Here is an 18,181-nt window from a genome sequence, read left to right on the forward strand (position 1 = left end):
GGAGAGGAAACGCAGCTTTAAAATCGACGCTGAAAACGCAACCTAAAAAACATTATTCACAGAGCAGTAACCCAAGAGCACACATGGTTTTAATCTTGATTAACATCGGCTGTTTTCTTTGCTATAATCTTTTTTTTTTTTTTCATTCACTGTAGTGTTGTAGGGTGACTACTGTACTTGGCTGTCATATCAACATTGAGCAGAGAATGTCAATACTGCCTTCTTGGTGAGGCCTCTCCTAACAGAATGAAATGTCTCACTGGGACTTCTTTGTTTCATAAAACAAGAATAAAAAATGTTTTAAAATTCATTTTTATCTCAGCCATCTCTGACCAATGAGCTTCACCGAAAACCTTAGAAACAGCAAGGCCTCGTTCGCTGGCCAAACATGAGTGTTTCTATGCACATAGGCACTGCAGGCCCGTGTTCATGTCTCATCTCTCGCTCCGCGGAACCAGAGCGGCGCAAACGAGCTGGAGAGAACGAGCCGGGCTGGGAGCCAATCGCTGCGCGGATCAGCCACAGTTTAACCGTGACAAACACAGACTCATGGGAGTGGGGGGGGGGGGGGGGTTGGCTTTCAGCACTGTGTAGTGCAGCTTCTGTATGTAAATCACCTCGTTTAGTCTGAACACGTGCAGTTTATTGCCAAATTATATGTCCTCGAAACATGCTTGCGTGCACCGTTATTGCCAGTAACGGCTGAGCGGGAGTTTGCACGCTGACACACGCCGTCTGTGTGCGCCCGCCTCCTCCATCTCCATGAACGCTTCAATCATGTGGCCGTCACGTTCAGCTATATGCATTTATTTACCTTCTCTTACATACGTGGGACAACAGCGATGGGAACTCGAGACATTGATGAATGGCTTTACAATGTGGGCTAACCGTGAAGGACTACATTCAACTGCCATTCTGCAAGCTGGACAGAATAAGCGCTACGCAAGTAAGCGAAAAATGAATGGCGTTCTTTAGAAATACGCCCTTTTTCAAAGCATTTAACCTCCCTCGGCTGTTTTTGTTGTGTGTATAATGTAGTAGGTGCCTGTGCGATCATGCCACTTCCAAGTGATAAGCAAAAAATTGGAGAAAATGGAAAAAAACAGATTCAGCGCTCCTTTCAGAATTTCCGACGCACCTTCAGAGATGAATTCCCATTCTAGGACAGTCACACACACATGTAAACACGCACACACTTTCACTACGACTGCAACAGAGGCTATTTAAAACAAGCCTTTTCCAGAATATTCCGCATGAAATAGCTGGGCAACAGGACAAATACACAGTGGGCAGCTTTTTAATCCGATTTTACTGGTGTTTGCAAAACAGCTAGCAAACAAGCTATTGATTTCAATAACTGGTTACAACCAGAATGCAGTCTTACTTCATAGATTCCTCCTGATGATAGATTATTCCTTACTCTTAATTCACCCCCTGTGGCCTCAGCGACCTGCTGCAGGGATATTAAAATGAGATTAAAACAGACTGTGAAATACCCACCAAACCGGGTCCAAGATCAGTGCCTTTTTTACTTTCCAAAATGTGGTAGCATCACGGTCTTTCTGAAAACAACACTAGTAACCCTGGCCTTATCACAAACCTGCAATGGCCTGTCACACCACAGGCGCAATCACTTATAATTAAAATTAAAATTAAAACTCCCCACTTGTTTAGAGGAACAAGGCCCTAGCGCACGCTGGTGTTAGCGAACCTTCGAGGAAAGGACATCAGTGTTATAGAATGGGGATTAGTTAGAATGGGGATTAGTTAATCAGTTGGCCCAGGGCTCCAGCTGGAGTTGCATTGTTTTTCCAGTCAGCAGGGGGGGGACGGTCACACTTTAATTCAGGTGCAATTACAAACTGGCGGAAGACAAAACACTCATCCAGTGTGATTCTGCACGGTAATAACACTCCAAGGCTATAAGGGCTCACAGAGGAGGTACGCAGCCCTCTGTCCAGGGTTCCCTGCCCTGCTCTGGGGTAGAGTGGGGTGGGGGAGGGGGTACCGGTACCCCCTGTCCCTGTGCAGGATGGTGCTCCATTATAGCGCAATTACCGAAGCACACAGTGAGAATGGAGACACCACACCCCATCCATCTCCCTGATGCTCAGCGGCAAGGACATGCAGCAGGCCTGCCCTGGGAGGCACGCACCCCCCCCCCCCACTTCCACCCCCCCCCTTTAATTTAACGGGTAAATGCACTCCCTCACAGGGGAGAGCGGGGTGATAATGGAAGGATGTGCCTGGCTGGTGCGGGGGAAAGAGGGGGCGGGCCGGAGGGTGGGGTGGGGGGGGTATGTGTGTGTGTAGGGGGGGGGGGTCGTAATAACCCCCGCGGCCTCACAGCGCTGCCGGCTCCCGGGAAGAAAAACGCATCAGCAGAATCCGGAGCGGTGACCTTGAATCACGACCGCCATCGGCGGCGGGGAACGGACCCGGCTTTACGGCTCGTTCTGTTCGAGGGGCCGCGAACCATCTCCCCCCCGGCACAGCGGGGAGCCCCGAAGCCCTGCATAGCACAGACTCTGTTCACGGAGAGCAAACTGTCTACTCCAACCTCAGTTTTGTCCTTTAAAAACATCTGGAGAGCCATAGATGTGAGGCGTGCATAGCTGCTTGCGCGCTGCCGAATCCCATTGATTCAGTTTTGTTAAATTTGTATATGCTAAGTCTTGTTAAAACGCGAAATTAACGTTTGGCTTCCGAAACGCTCCACCACGTGACAGGCTTCGCGATGCTGTCTCGGTGCCGATTTCTCAGAGACGCGGCGTCGTCACACAACTGTGCGCGGGCTGTGATGCAACCCCTTCAGCTGCCAGACGCGGAAACTGAGCAAGGAAGGGAAAAAGCGGGTTACATCGCTGGCCATGGGAGAGTGAGCCTGCCAAACCGAGTGGCTGGCGGAGCAGATGCGTTTTATCTTTGATATCAGTGATGACTGGGGGGGAAAAAAGCCGTCAGAAGACAAACGCTGGGCTGCGAGCTTCTGTCTGGCGGGAAGGAACGCTGGCCGGGAGCCCCCGCGTTGCGGAAACTCAAACACTCGCGCTGGCCCTGTCTCCCTGTACTCTCCAGCAGTCTACGGGTTCCAGGCCCCCTTCACCTCAAACTCTCCCTCCCACATATTCCACCTCAGCCCTGAGGGCCTGAGCCCAACACAGCACAATGTGCTATGCTCACGCTCACTGGTCTGGGAGTGTTGTTAGCCTGGTCTGACACCGATGCTCATTTAACTTAAATAGGTACACTTTTTAAATGGCTACAAGTTAAATGGCTACACTGGTGTTCTATTGTGCTAGAAGTCGCTCTGGATAAGAGCATCTGCTAAATGCATGTAATGTAATGTAATGCACAGCCTCCTACAGCCCCCACACAACCACGGCACAAGAAGACAAGACAGCAGATCAGAGAGTTGAGTGATTACTGATGGCTTCTATGCTGAGAGTGAGGGTGCCTGAATTGGGTCATCAGGGTGGCAGTGGGGGTTTGGGTGGGGGGGGTTGGGAGTTGAAGTGAAGGTCGGGGCAGCAATTCCAAACAGGATGCTCCGCTCACACACACACGGCACCAAGTACTTCCCCTCGCTGCTCTCTGCGCGAGCAATAAGTCACGGCATTATAGAAAACATTCCTTTTCGCTCTTCCTGTTCATCGCCCGGCTGCCCTTGTGGCACCCTCTGTGCAACCCTCCGCCCCCCTTCCTGGCAGGAAAACGTGGTGAGAGCAGTCACTTCCTGCCTGACCCCGACTGTGTCTTCGGCGACGCTCTCGTTCTCCCTCTCCCCTACGTGACCCCCCACTCCCCGGCTCACGCACGACATATCCCAGCTGTCCCCTCTCTCCTGGGGTCACAGGGTTCGCCCTCCGTGGGTGATATACAGCTGTGTTGGCCCTCTCTGTGGGACTACAACTCTATCCGTCTCCAGTGAGGGGGCGCAGCGATCAGGGTTTTGGGGCACAGAGGCCCCGGGCTGCCTCTTCTTCTGGTACGCTCTCTGAGAAAACCATCTGCATCCAGCTGTGTTTATTACAGCAATCCCTCCGTTTCTGCTTCAGGCAGAACCCATGGAATAGCCAGACTGGTTAACGGCGTCTTTCGAAACTTATTGAAGAGAAAACATTTAAAGGCGCAGATGCGGACTCTGTATGTTGTGATACTGAGTGATGTAATATGAAAACGAATTCAAAGGGATGAAAACACACACATCCATCACGATCCAAATCATGGATTCTAGACCACAATTTTAAAATTTTTAGGTACAGCCAAAGGCCTTCAGACCAGCAATTTACATAGGTTACAGTTTTACACGTTATCCATCTATACAGCCATCAATTCATTTATTATCCATGTTATTTATAAAGCTGGATATTTACTGAGGCAGTTGTGGGTTACATACCCTGCCCAAGGGTACAGCAGTGGTGTCCCAGTGGGGAATCGAACCAGCAACCTTTTAGTTACAAGCCCTGCTGCTTACCACTATACCACACTGCCACCACTCATTACATTTACATTACATTTATTCATTGGGCAGATGCTTTTATCCAGAGCAGCTTAAATGTGAGGCAGAGTACAACACAAGCAAAAGCCATATATGAAGTCAGTACAAGTTTCAATAGTTGGCCAGGTACAAGCTAGATGGTAGAAACACAAGTGCATTAAACTATTAAATTTTTTTTTAAAGCAAAACAGAGTTTAGGACATAATAAATTGCTCTAGGTGGCGGCGATTCAGGTGATAAGGTGAGTGCGAAAGAGCTGTGTCTTCAGATGTTTCTTAAATGATAGTGAGGGATTTGGCAGAACGGATGAAGTGTGGAAGGTCATTCCATCAGCAGCGGGACAAGAGCAGGGAAAGTTCTGGATAGTGACTCCTCCCTGCCACTGGAGATGCCACATCTCCATGCTGAGCAAACACATTTCCACATCATAGCAACGTTGAGAGAACCGTATGCTCATCTTCAACGCCTCTCCAAGGCCCCATTAAGCTTTCACTGGCCTTAACTGGTTCAGGAACACAATAAATCAGGTAACTCTGAGCTCAATCAACAGCAGGAATCGACAGTTTTCTGACACAATGTCGCAACGGCGCCAAGAGATTACTCATGTACTCCAACTGACACAAACGGCAGGCCAAGACAAACAGATGACAGACTTTTCTGTGATTGCACTGCCACTCACCTCCTTCAGCTCAACCCCCCCTGCAGACAGACAGTTTCCTCTGACAGTCCAACTGCTCTCACACCGATGAGTATGTGGCAGAAACTGTATCAAAGTGTTTAACTGGTGTAAATTCCCGCCGCTCATTGACCTCGGTGGTCAGTTAAGTAATTTAGTCTTAGCAAGCAAAACCAGGGATTTCGCCACCTGGGTTCACCCCTGGGGGTGTTGAAAGTAACGTCCCCTCTGACGTGCGACATTTCGTCAATGTAGGTCTGGCGTTGCAGCGACGCAGTTACTCGGAAAGGGTCCTGGAACACCAGCGCCTGACAGAGCTATCAATCCACTGAGCTCAAAAATGTGAAAATAGTGCTGAGCGCAGCAACGACACAAGACGTACTGTCCGCGGCAATGACAAGCACTGCGTCTGCCTTCAAAACCGGAGCGGAGGCGCAGAGAAGAGGACGAGAGCGAGAGAGGGGAGATGGAGGGGAGATGCTCCAGTCGGACAGTTTCACCAAAGGGGACAGTCTGTAAGGACCACGGGGCACCGGACGGGTGGAGCAGTGTTTTCCCAGCATCCCCCACTGGCGGGGAGTGCTGCCCTCTTCCGCTGTCCCACCTCATGTCACCCTCACCGGGCTCTGCCCCTCTGTCACCCCTGGGTGACAGCCAACACTGTCTGGTGAACACCCCAAACATTCACCCATTGCTTTAGACCCTAACATTATGTTATATTATATTCATTTAGCAGACGCTCTTATCCAGAGCGACTTTCAGCAAAAGAGAACAGGAGTGCATCCATTCAAGTCGAATGAGCAGCAGTGTCAGGCTAACAACATTCCCAGACCAGTGAGTGTGAGCATAACACTATTCAAGCCCTACCAAAAGTTAACTTGCGCAATCTGACTAGACGACCAAGAACCTAAGGGAAGCCAAGTACGTACACACTACCATACATCACAGTCACTATATCAGAGGATCCAAAACACATTGCGATACCACACTACTACAAGGCAAATAATAACGTCATTCACACATACAGAACACAGTAAAATGACTTTTCTTTCAGTCATGTTCAACAGGTGGCGGTGTGGTGGCAAAAGTTTCGGACCTGGGCATGTGAAGGTTACAGCTCTGAATGTCAAATGAACTGCTTTGTTAACTGCCTGTTTATATAGATGATGTTTGGGAACCACCGACTGGAGATGGTAAACATAGGCAAATGGACATTACAAAACCATTTTAAAAGTTCCTGATTATCTCTTTACAATTACTTGGTAACACTCAAATGGTATAAAAAAACCGAGGTTCTCAGTTTAGTTACTGTAATTACTTCAGGTACAGATCACCTTGCACTGGTGTCTCCGTGCAAGAAATGCTACCTCCTGCTGGCCCCGAGACCCTTCTTTAAACAGAAGGCCTATGAGACCCAACCACTCCACATTCACAATCGGTTCTGAGCAGAAATTCCCGCTGCAATGCCTCATTTGCATGCCCAGTGATTGACAGGCCTCTTTAATCCCACTTAGACCTCTCCTAGTGCTAAGCCTATTAAAAATAATTCCACACTTTCCTTTAAATACAGGGGGAAAAAAACTGAGGGCCCAGCCACAGGTACGGAGGCAGAGCTATTGAATTACAGCTGAATGGTAATTAAGCCTGCATGTAGAGGAGGCTGCTGTAGTCCCCAGTCGCCGCGGGCCGATTGGCAGGCCTCTGTGCGCGAACGTGCTGCTTTGCTTAGCGCGCTAACAGGGAGGCAGCTCCCTCTGAGCACGCTCGGGTTTGTAACGAATCAATTTGCGAGCCCTCCGCACACCTCAGCCTCAGTGGTCCCTCAGTTGACGATGTGCGGTGAGAGACCGACACACCGGGTGGGGACTGGGGCGCTGACCAAGTGGTGTTCACAGCAGTGGGCTGGGAGGAGGGAGAATTTCCAAACCCTATTCACAGTCACAGTCTCCCCAGCAGGAAAATGTCCCTTTAAGTAAAAGCTCTTATTTGGGTTCACTGCCCTCTGAGCTGACTCAAAGGCAGAATAGTGTTTACCCTTTCCCCTTCAAACATACTCAATAACCTCAACAACCTCTGTAAAATTTACGCCACGTAAGCAAACCCCGTGATAAGTGATGCGCAGTACCACAGATTAAAAAAAAAAAAAAAAAAAAAAATCTCAAAAGCCCCTATTGTCTGTCGTTATCCATAACCCCCGCGAGCGTATCTTTAAAGGAAATTCTGCTTTCATCATCTGAAAAAAAGAGGCCTCGGCGAACGACAAGCCGAAAAAACCAAGACGCCAGCCAAAATAAGCACGGGAGCAGTCACGACGACGAAATACAACAGAGCAGAGAGAGAGGATGAGAACCAACCTCTGCCAGCAATCCATAGCATAACAGACTGTTGCTGTCTTAGGGAAACCTACCACCTGTCAAAGCTTTCTGCGAGACAACAATTCGGAGAGGAGGTGCTCGTTCCCCAGGACGGCGAAGAGATAACACACAAATCATTATCTGGGGGAGGAGAGACGTTTGAACCCTGGGATGCGGCTCTGACAGTGTCTCTTGCGCTGAGCTCTCCACACAACGAGAGGGAGTCTGCTCCATTGTGCAAGTAGTCTACACGGCCCTAATTCTCTCTCTCTCTTTCTATTTCTCTCTCTCCCTCTCTCTCACTCCTCCTCTGAGCGGGACATTTCAAAAGGAACTGCAGAGGAGGCAGCAGCCTAGAATTACACTTTCGATTCAGAGAGAGAGAGGGAGGACGAAAAGGGCAGAAACTTTAAAAAGGTGGGGGGGTGGTGGTGAGGGGGAGGTAAAAGGTGAGACGCTCAAAAAGAAAAACAGAAAGAGAGAGACAGAGAGAGAGAGAGAGAAAGGAGGGGAGGGAGAGAGAGAGAGAGAACGTCTTACTCAGGCAGGCTTACGATGTGTACACTGCAGCAAACCGGCCCCCGCAGGCTGGGTCAGCCCACCACACAGAGAGCCCGGGCCGGGGGGGGGGGATGGGGGGGGGTGGCCCTCTTTTGCTGCAGCCCTGGGGAGTTGGCTTGTTACGCTGCGATTGTGCAGTGCTTGCAGTTATAGAGGCAACAAAAAAAGAGAACAAATTAAGTTACTCTACCTGCCAGCTACTGCAGCAAATGCAACAGATTAGGAGGTGGGGGGTATGGTGGGGGGGGGGGGGGGGGGGGGCATACACCTCCCGTCTTTCTCCTTCCGCAACGACCGGTGCCGAGGCTCGTGCCTGCTGCCAAAACCTGCTCCCTGGCACCCCTCGCTCACCTACCCGCCCGCCCTGTGTGAGAGTGTCACAAAGCATCACTTCCACTCATCGGCCCTGCGCCTCCGCATTCTCTCAGACCGCTCTGTCCTGGACCCCGCTGGTCTCCAGCGGTACCAAGCGGCCCTCTGACCGCAGCCTGGGGGCAGCCTCGGGGGCCCGGCCCCGCCAACCACCTGGTGACGAAGCGTAGAGCTGGAGTGGGACAGGGGCATGTGGGCGACAGACAACCATGCCCCCCCTTGCCTCCCCTTCAACCCCCCCCCCCCCAGCTTCACCTGCCTGGAGCAACGTCACATAGCACTCAGCTTACTTATACATCCCCGTGACAAGGAAATATGTGGTGTCAGCCCTCGGCCGGTCACACGCTCATTCCCCCCCGCTCAGCAGAACAGCGTCTCGCCGTGAGGCCGGGGAGCAGGAATGAATAAAACAGCAGCATAAACTACCTGTTTATCTACTCTAATCTGCTGTCAGGGGCTCTGTGTACAACCTCCGCCCCCCTCCCATCCCCACCCCCCCACCTGCCCTGCCGAGTGCTCGGTGTCCTTGCCCCTCCCTGGGGGAATTTATGCCGCAATCATTGTGCTTGCATGTTTAAACCCCCCCCCCCCCCCCCCCAAAGTGGCATGGCACAGGTCCAGCCTAATCTTAAAAGCCCTTCTGTGAAAAGAGTGTCGTTTTGATGCCGGTCAGGGCTGTGACAGAGGCTGACGTGGCTGGACGTGAAGAAAGTGGTGCGCTGGGCTGTTCTTTTGACCGTGATCAGTATGTCACGTTATTGTCATTATTCAGACCAACTTACATAGGTTACAGTTTTTACATGTTATCTATCGTTACAGCTGGATATTCAAAGAGGCAGCTGTGGGTTGAGTACCTTGCCCCGAGAATACAGCAGCAGTGCCCCAGCGGGGAACTGAACCAACAGCCTTTCGGTTATGAGCCCCTGCTCCTTACCACTATGCCACACTGCCAACCCAAAGCAGATCAGAGCGGAAGAAGCAGGGGAACTGGAAATTGACCGCCTCTGGAGATTAGACGTAAGAGGATTGATTAAACCCCCGATCGATAGGGAGACACGGGTGACACGCGGTACTGCCACTGGCTGCGGCAAGTTCTGTTTCGGGGCTGGAAACTCGAAACATGAGTCAGCGTGGAGCGGGCTGATGCTAAGTGTGCTTGACGCTAAACCCCCATCCCCCACCCCCTGCTCTCCCTGAGCTGCCTCTTAGCTAAACCGACCAACCGAGCGAGAGGAAGCGGCGGTAACTGAACGTGATCGCGATTGGCCGACGAGCCGGGGTGCCTTGCGGTCTCTCCTGCGGTCACCGCTCGTCGGCGTTATGCTCGCAGACACCGGCACCTGCAGCCAGGGCTAACAGCCAGACACATCCTCTCATGTCTTCCCAGAGCCCAGCCAGAGAAAACCCTCGTAATCTGCTACCGGGGGCCTGGCTGCTCGCGAGAGATCTCACCTTGGGAGACCAAATCACGGGCCAGTTCCTGTAAAGTCCCACTGCTAAGCTGATGTGGGGTTCACACAGATTAGGACGGAACCTTCTATCATACGGCAGAGCGGAGTTATCCTCGGCCAGGCCGTGCCCCTCTAATCTCTTAACAATCCAGAGGTGCTCCTTGAGAGGAAGGATTTAAAAAACTGTACAGAATATGAACAGACGAGGGAAGCAGGTAAGGGGGAAGTTACCAGGCAAATTTTGGGCCCTTAACCATTACATTACATTATTCCCATTTGGGACATGCTCTTATCTACAGCAGCTTACACAAGCTAGCATTTATACAGTTGGATATTTACTGAGGCAACTGTGATTACCCTCCCCTTTACCCTCCACCCCAAGCCCAAATCTCCTCCAAATGATACAAGTTCCATCATATACACCGCTGACTCCAAAGCATCATGGGATAACCGGGGGAAAAAAAGAAACACAACTTTTGACATTCCGCTTATCTGCGGCGCGCGCGCCTCCTACGCCGCTGCGCGCGGGGAAGGATATCCCGGCCCGAAAGGCCTTTAGCTGCGGAGCGCGTCGGTGGTGAGGGATGAGGGATTTCTCAGTCTGAATATAATTCACCTTGAAACCGTGGTAACACTCCCCTCTCCTCCCCCCCCCCCCCCCCCCGCAACAGGGGTGTTTGCTGACACGATCAATTAATTAAACTGTCTGGGAAGTGAGCCGCAGGGGTTGTCCGAACGCGGACGTGACACGGGTCCCGCCGCGTTTTTGCGGACACCTGTTTGGGAGGAGGGGGCAGGGGTTACATCCCTAGTGCTGACCAATCGCAGCGAGGCCCCGGGAGAGAGGTGCGCGCGCGGGTGGGAGAGAGCTCAGCAGGTGGGGGCCCATTAGAATTCTGCGCAGGGGCCTGCGGACACGCTGCAAACAATCAAAATAATTGATCGCAGTCCCAGGAGAGACACAGCCCGGGCTTGAACGTTTATGAGGTGCGAACCCCTCCCACCCCCGGCCACTCCTCGCTCTCCTGCATTAGCCTGCCAAGCCTGGACACCCCCCTCCCCCAAACCCCCCGCCCCCCAGCTTGTCGCAGTAATTCCCCTCCTTATTTCCATTAGGCTCTGCCAGAGTGTTTGAGCAAAGGGATTCCAGGTGCCTGAGACTGGGGGACAGGCGTGCATATTACACACAGCGAAGGAGAAGGGAGAAGGGGGCAGGGAGAAGTCGGGGAGGCACTCGGAGCCTTGGAGCAGACACACACACACACACACACACACAAACACACGCGCGCGCATGCGTGCAAGCACATACGCATGCACACACACACACACACGTGCGCGCGCATGCGTGCAAGCACATACGCATACACACACACACACGCACATGTGCACAAACACACACAAACATGCATATGAAGACACACACGTACACACACACACACAGACACGTATGCTCACACACACACACGCGCACACACACACATACAGACTTAAAGTGCACGCAAAGTAGATGCGAGTTGTTTGAATGTTACAGCCAGGCAAAAAGAAAAATAACCCTCTGATAAGCACACTAATAACACAGCTCTGTTTTGAAAATGAAACCAAGCAAGCGCCACTGTGCCGTTCCTCAGGGCCGAGCGGCTTCCATCGATAAGGGAAACCACAGGCCCCCCAGAGGCGGCTGGAGCCGTGGCAACGCACCCAGCTCAGGTTTCAGAGGATTACCCCTCTCGCAACATGAAACAAAGAATCAATCTGATGAGAAGCGTTTACCCCACCACCACCCCCCCAGACCGGCCGCAGAGAGCGTAGCGGAGCGTGTGTGCAACCGGGAGGCGCAGGTGTGCAGGCCGTATGAGGGGAAGCGGTCAGGGAGAGCTGCTGCGCCTGGAAGCCCCTGACTCCGTAACCAGGCCGCTCGCTGTCTGACCCGGAGAGGTGTCCTTCTCTCCGAGCCCATACACACACACACACACACACACACACACACACACATGCACTGCACGCTCAGGAATAAACACAAGTGTGCACACAAGCGCGGGAGCACAGCAACGAACACGTAAACACACTTACACAAACGCGTACACGCGTACACAAACAACCGGATGCACACACACACGCATTCACACCCGCATTCACACACGGAAATAAACACACAAAAATACCCGTGTATACACAAACACGTGCGCGGACACACACACACACACACACAGACATGTGCACATACACACACACACACACACACACACACACACACACACACACACACACACACACATACACAAACATGCATACAGGCCTGGAAACAAACGCACAAACACACGAACGTGTACACGCACGGAAAAAAAACACAAACACACTAATGCACACGCACACACGTAAACACACACTCTCTAACACAAAGAAACACACACACACACACACACACATATACATACACACCGCCTAGCCTTCCACTTCTTGGCCCCATAAAAGAAAAACCACAACGAGGAGAGATTTCTCAGGCCCAGACAGAGAGATCTGCGAGGAGTGAAATGTAACATAATGAGATGTGGAACGCGGGTCCCAGTGCTGGATGGAGTTCACAGGGCCGACGCCCATCCGAGATGGGGGGGGGGGGGGGGGGCAGGTCGTCTGATCTGCGAGAGCGCCGGCAAGTGTGAATCAGCCAGATCCATCAGCCGCGAAAGCTGTGATTCGCTGAGTTCAGAAAAGATGAAAGGGCGAGAGTTTCTGATCTCTCGCACATGTATGCGCAGCATCGTCACGTCACCTCGCTTTGATCGCTGACGGAAAAGGTTGAGCAATGGGGGCGTCACAGCGGACGCGGTCAGGAACCCTCAACGTTGGAAACCGGTCTGCTGTCTATCGCTTTTCCAGGGGGAACAATATGAGAAGCCTCCCAGGTTTTAACGCAATGCTTTATGGGTACCTTCTCTTTCGTGACTGGAAGAGGATCAAAAAAGAGCGAGCGCAACTTCCCTTCCCTGGCAACCAGGAGGAGGGATGATTCCACGGAATTCCAGAACCTTCTGAATTACAAAAGCGCCGTAATCACAATCCAATAATGCCTCATTCGGGAGAATGGAAAAGGCTTGTATTGCACTCTGGTGCTGCCGTGAAGTCAAAGAACCGGCTGTACTTTCCAAGGGAAGTGATTAAAACAAAGGCTACATCAACAGAGGGCCCAGCAGAGAGAGGCACTGACAGATCCTGTGACCGCATCACTGGGGGACTTAAGGGGAGATTTGGAAAGTTGACTCTTACCCAGAAACGGAGAAAGAAAGAGAGAGAGAGAGAGAGAGAGAGAGCGGGAGAAAGAAAATGAAAAAATAAATAAATAAAAAACTGAGTCCTGCTAGGGGAAGGACTGATGACCCTGATAGCAGCCCATCCATTTCAGCCTGAGAGACAGTGATTAACCACAAATCATTATCAGATAATTTGGTTTAACCATTATATATTCATTATTTGTAGCCATTATTCCATTTGATCCTTTTGTTCTACATCATTCCTGTCCCTTCCTTTTCATGTATTCTATGAATGCATATATGTATATGTATGTACACGTGTGTATATTTACATACGTACATGTGCATGTTATGTGCTCAGGCAATATTTACACAGCGCAATTCATTCCAGTAAAGCAAATTTGAACTGAATTGAATTGAAATGAGAGAGAGGAGAAAGGAGAGGGAAAGCCAGAGAGAGAAAGAGAAAGGGAAAAAGAGAAAGAAAGAGAAAGGTAAAGAGAGAGGAAAGGAGAGAGACAGACACATACAGAAAGAGTGAAAGAGAAAGATAAAGACAGGAAAGGAAAGGGAAAGAGAGAGAGAGGAGAAGATAGAAGGAAAAGGAGGGAAAGATGGAGAGAGGGGATAGATAAAGACAGGGAAAAGAAAAGAGGAAAAACAGCGAGGGAGAGATCTGGGAAACGCATCTGCTGCCTCTCAGTCTCGATTCCCACCCCGTGTATTTGGTTCTGCGTTCCTCCCTCCCCCCCGGCCCCCTCGACCGTCACATCTCATGAAGGAGACACTCCATCTCTCTCCCCCGCAGGCACACCGCAGGTGGGGGGAGGGGTGGGGACTGGGAGACAGAGGGGGGCGTTGTATCCGCACTGAGGGGACAGGACGGGGGCGAAACGGGGCCTCGAGGTGCCCCCCTCCTCCACTCACTGCTCTCCACAGCGTGGGTTCGAGAGAGAAAAAGACACCTCAGATTCAGAAATGAAAGTCACTTCTTGTAATGACCCTCTTTTGAGAAACACAGTCATCAGCCCGAACAACTCACTTCTGAGAAACAGGCGGTCAGGGGGGTTAGTGACATACTCCATTCCAACCTCAGCCTCACACACATATCCTGTGGGGGAAGTGGGTCTTTCACCATCAGCAGTGCATTCAGCGAACGCGCCTTAGTACAAATGCAAACGAAAAATGCAACCCTAATGGCTGGGATTATTTGCGTGGATTGATCCAAGACTTATCCCAGCGCGCCTAAAGCTAAGCGTGCCGTTCCAGTGGGTGTTAACAAAGGTGCAGCGCTTTTGAAATCTGCAACTTGAAGAGACCACAGCGAGCGAAACCCTTCTCAAAATCTACCTTTTAAGATGCACGGCCGCATAATTCCTTATCAGCGAGAAGGACTTTAAAAACGGCGCACTCAGCATATTGTTCGGCTAACCCCAGCACGCTTCCTGTTCTGCCGGTTAAAACTACGAACCTGTGGAGAAACACCCTTCTTCCCACATTTGTTTCCTGTAAAAGCGGGTTGAGATCATCTCCGTCCGCGGCCCGCGAATGCGTGTGAAGGGGGGGGGGGATGCGCTGTTGAGTGACACGCAGGGGCCTGCTGCAGCCAGACAGAGGGGCCGTTTCAGAGTCCCTGAAAAATCACGCCACGGCAGAGAAGAGATAAAAAAAAAAGCAGAAGTGTTGTTTTCCCTCTCTGCTGTCTCGCTGTCCTGGTGAGGGAGTGCGCCGCACGCAAACAGGGGGCCTCAGAAAGCCTTCATTTCGGCGGCTTCTATCTTGTAGCGTTTCTCTTTTTTTTTTCCCCCTCCCCTCCTCCAATCAATCGGTCCGACCGCCAATCCTCCCCCCGGGCCCCGCTGGAGAGATTGATGACAGGGAGAGAGAGGGAGAGAAAGCCCGCAGGGTTTTCTGCGTGCCTCCTTCCTTGCTCGCGTCCTTTGAAGACGGAGAACGCGCCTCGCCTCCTCTCTCGACACCTGCTCGGAGACGAAGCTGCCTCGATGTTTGCAGAAACGCTGCCGGAACCATATGCGAGGCCTAAGAAGCTGGGGATCCTGGGAAGTGTTTCGGCTCCCGGAGGCGGACGTTTCAAGGGGCTGGCGGCGGGGAGAATGCTGACGGCGGTTAGAGAGCCCTTTTTTGGTGGCTCGCCGTGCAGGCCGACGTTTGAAATCCTAATCCGGCTCCTCCCTCCTTATCTTGCTGTGGGTACAGTGGGGGAGAGAGAGGCCTGTCATGAACACCGCTCTCCCATCTCTCCGATCTCTCCTCACCTCAGAGCTCCTTTGAAACCGCTCCTAACCTCATTCTGTCAGTCAGAGGGCCGCTCTGCCCGGGCCCGGAGTCACGCAGGGAGAGTGCTGCTGTCCTGCTGCCTCGCTGACCCCACGCTTCACGCACACACAGACACACACACACTCATACACACACGTGCACACACACACATACACACGCACGTGCACATGCACACACAAGCACGCTCAGACGTACACACACATGCAGGTACACGCACACAGGCACACCACATACACACATGCATATAGATACGTATAGTATACAAACTCATGCACATACACATGGAACTGACACAGATACACATGCAGGCACACACATGCTCATACACGCTCGCCCGCTCATACATACACACACACACACACACACACACACACACACACACACACACACACACACACACAATTACATATTACATATGCACTCGGAGGTCACAGATACACACACTCGTGGCTGTCCCTGTTCATGCAAGAGCACACTCCTATACAGTTCAACCTTGTCCTTTCAGGAGCCACAAGGACACTGTAAGACAAACGTACTCATCCCCCTCCTCCCCACAGAGGGGCTTCTCCCACATGTCCATTCCCTGGCATGACCCTAACATCATGCAGCCCTGTGACTGTACCCTGAACTGAGGATGTGCAACTCCACACAGGCAACCTGTAACACCACTGCCTTCAGCAGCAAAGAGCTGGGGCTGGTGGGGTTATTTTTCAGCTCCCTCTTCCTTTCCTCCCCTTCACCTCAGCGGGAGAATTCACAGGCTCCTCCTGGCCTTCCTGGAGCTCCGGGGGGGGGCGGTTTGGGTCACCCTCTCCAGGAAACAGGCCATCCTCTTTCCTGTGAACTGTGATCTATTCACCGCGTGAGGAATCCTGAAGCAATCCTTCACTGTGGGCCGCAATGTGAACGCGCTGCTCTTCAAAAAAAATATAAATAAAAAAAAAAAAAACCCACCCATAAAAGGCAGCGCTGGGAGACAGCGGGCCTGGATCAAAGCACACACAATCATATTTACATCCTGTCTGCGGAGAAGGGAAAGTCAATTCAGCGAGCCTGTTTGTCTCGGGTCAGGCCGGAGCGGAGACACATCTGCCCGTTTTCACCTCCGCACTCAACTGTTTCCCTGCGTGAGGCTGGACGCTGCACAAAGTCAAAACGCAGGGAGAGGCGGCATTGAAAATGCAAGCGTTTGAATGATGCGTCTTTAATGCTTTCGAGTATTTTGTCTTTTGCATTAAAATACACAAGCTGCTGCACATCAAAATATACTACCTTTCATAAAAATGTGGTGCTGTGTACTTTCAGATTCTCAAAATGCACATTGATCATCTTGCACTGTCACAGCAGAATCTTACAAAACTTAATACTGCAGTACTGCGTACTTGTAAAACTCGAAGCGCTGAGTACTGAGTCCGAAAAAACAAGAGACCATAAACAATTACAGGTATAGTATTCAGACACATTTTTTTTAAAAATTTTATGTTCTTTCGCATTGAAATGTATTTGGAAAATACATGACTGAAATTTGTACTAATATATATATATATACATATATATATCTCGTAAGAGGCACTTTCAGTTTTCTTATTGGGAACATTATACTGACACGGGCACGTTTCCCTCCAAATACAGCTCCCACCTTTGTCGAAACCAGCTTGCGAGAAAACAGCGCTCCCCTTTGCTAATGAGTTAACAGGCTCACATACACACACGTGGGAAAGCAGGTAAGACGAAAAGCAGACAGTTCTGTTCTCAAGTGACCCGATAAGCTTCCTTTTGCAGCCGGGGGCCGTGCGTTGACGTTGCTTTGGCAACAGATTAGGGGCTCCAGTGGGAAGCGACCGGGCTGGATGGTGCTGCTTGATGCCCAGGGTTCTGATCCATCACTCCAGGCCTCCAGAACTCTCTCTGATGGCTCAGAGAACACGGAACTGGACCACTGCCGGGGTTACAGACTCGAAGCACCGTAGAGCCGTCACCACCGTTGTTTCATATCAGACTGCTCTAGCCTTGTTTATCTTTTCTGTTTTGTCCCGCATGTTCAGTCATGATTATTTTACCTGAGTCTGCGTCGCTGCAGAGTGAAGGAATGGGGTCACATGGTCGGAGAACCTGCCACAGGACACGTACACAGCGTGAATCCCCTGTCTCGCCCGCACCACAGAGCCCAAAAATGTGGTTTTACACTGACGCTCCTCGCACACACACACATTGCTGACTCTACAGTACAGCGGCCTACAGCCCTGAACACTCACTCAACTACGCCCCTGAGAGGACCAGCTCACTTATAATACGTTGAAGCAAAAAAAAAATAAAACAGGTTTCTTTCTGTCTCTGCTTCACGCCTTTTTTTCCAACTTGCAGACCCCCCCCCCCCCACCACCACCACCACGGTCGACAGCAGTGGCAAACCTGCCCTAATTAGTCAACCAGGTCCACAAATACTCGCGGCAGGTCAAAGGAGACAAGGTTCTCACGGCTGCGAAACCAAAACAGAGAAGCAGAGACAGAGACACAGAGAGAGAGAGAGAGGGAGAGAGAGAGAGAGAGAGAGAGAGAGAGAGAGAGAGACCGCACGGCCGAATTCCCCTCTGAGCCAGGGAGGCGGCATTTGCTCGTTAGAGTTTTATCAGCTGACGAGCCCCCGTCAGACAGGGGTGCGTTACATTGAGCTGCATCACGGCGGCCCGCGGATTCCTGGAAACCGTAACCCAGGGGGA

At 51.4% G+C, this 18,181-nt stretch overlaps 1 protein-coding gene across 1 annotated transcript in view; it reads right to left on the bottom strand.

Annotated features, from left to right (window-relative positions):
• The window catches only part of dtx1 (deltex 1, E3 ubiquitin ligase), a 52,814-nt gene that overhangs the window by 24,714 nt on the left and 9,919 nt on the right, over nucleotides 1-18,181 (bottom strand).

This window comes from Megalops cyprinoides, chromosome 4, assembly GCF_013368585.1.
Source record: "Megalops cyprinoides isolate fMegCyp1 chromosome 4, fMegCyp1.pri, whole genome shotgun sequence".
Classification (NCBI taxonomy): domain Eukaryota; kingdom Metazoa; phylum Chordata; class Actinopteri; order Elopiformes; family Megalopidae; genus Megalops; species Megalops cyprinoides.